At 32.2% G+C, this 1,061-nt stretch overlaps 1 protein-coding gene across 4 annotated transcripts in view; it reads right to left on the reverse strand.

Annotated features, from left to right (window-relative positions):
- LOC106465002 (arf-GAP with coiled-coil, ANK repeat and PH domain-containing protein 2-like) overlaps positions 1–1,061 on the reverse strand; it is a 104,307-nt gene that overhangs the window by 10,789 nt on the left and 92,457 nt on the right. The window lies entirely within an intron of this gene.

The following is a 1,061-nucleotide window of genomic DNA, read 5'->3' on the forward strand; positions in this document are numbered from 1 at the left end:
CTTGTACTAACAGTGAATTTAACTAATTCTCCATTCAGATAACAATGTTATACATCATTTAATTAAATGTAAGAGAGAACTATTAACAAATCCTGAAAGAGAGAATGTGACAGGTGGTTGTGGCAAGAGGGGTCTGATTTTCTATTCAATAGATCTGTAACCAAAAAAAATTGAAGGCTATAAAAATTATGATTTGTCTGAGCAATGACGATTTTATAGTATGTAAATTACTTCGAATTTCGTACTTATTGGAGGAGTGGTGGATACAATAGAGAAGAGGAGATGCCTTGAGAAAATATATCACGTGTGTCACAGTAGGGGCAATTCAGGATTTTTTAAAATATTGCCTTATAAAATTAAAAACTTGTATACTGTTAAAATTTGAATTAATAGATAAAATTTTATGCTATACTAATTGGTATAACATAAACAAAAACTAGATTAAAATTCGATTACAAGGAACCCACTTTGAGACTAATAATGGCTAGAGACGGCTTGAATGGGTAATGATGAAAAACTTTAATATAAGTTTAACATAATAGCAAATGTGCAACTTTTCAACAAGGTTTTGTCATCATCAGGTACCTAAAGTTTTTCTTCATTACCCATTAAAGCTGTCTCCAGCAATTATTAAAGACTAGATTAATAACATTTTGAATGTGAGTCACTAAAACCTCGTGACATGCACAGTAAAGGATGGCCATGGTGATAGGGTTACTCCCTAACATAGACATAAATACTTCCAAAATTTCGGCACTTTTTCTGCTATTGCTACGAAAGTGCATTCAACGCTTGTGAAAAATAAGTTAAAAATTAGCACAAATCTATGCTTGGGAATTATTACGAAAAAGTCTTTGTTAAAAGAGACTGAAGATACAAATTACCTGTAGGGAAGAGAATGACTCTGCCTCAGAAGAACAAGTGTGTATGCAATCACATGGTCATTGTATGTGGTTAAAGGATGCCTGCTGTGCAGCACAGAACAGCAGACAACAACTGAAGTTGAGTGAAATGTTTAAGAAATCTTAATGTGTATTTTGTATATTTTTGTATACTATGTT

Source organism: Limulus polyphemus, unplaced genomic scaffold (genome assembly GCF_000517525.1).
Source record: "Limulus polyphemus unplaced genomic scaffold, Limulus_polyphemus-2.1.2 Scaffold1809, whole genome shotgun sequence".
In the NCBI taxonomy this organism is placed as follows: Eukaryota; Metazoa; Arthropoda; class Merostomata; order Xiphosura; family Limulidae; genus Limulus; species Limulus polyphemus.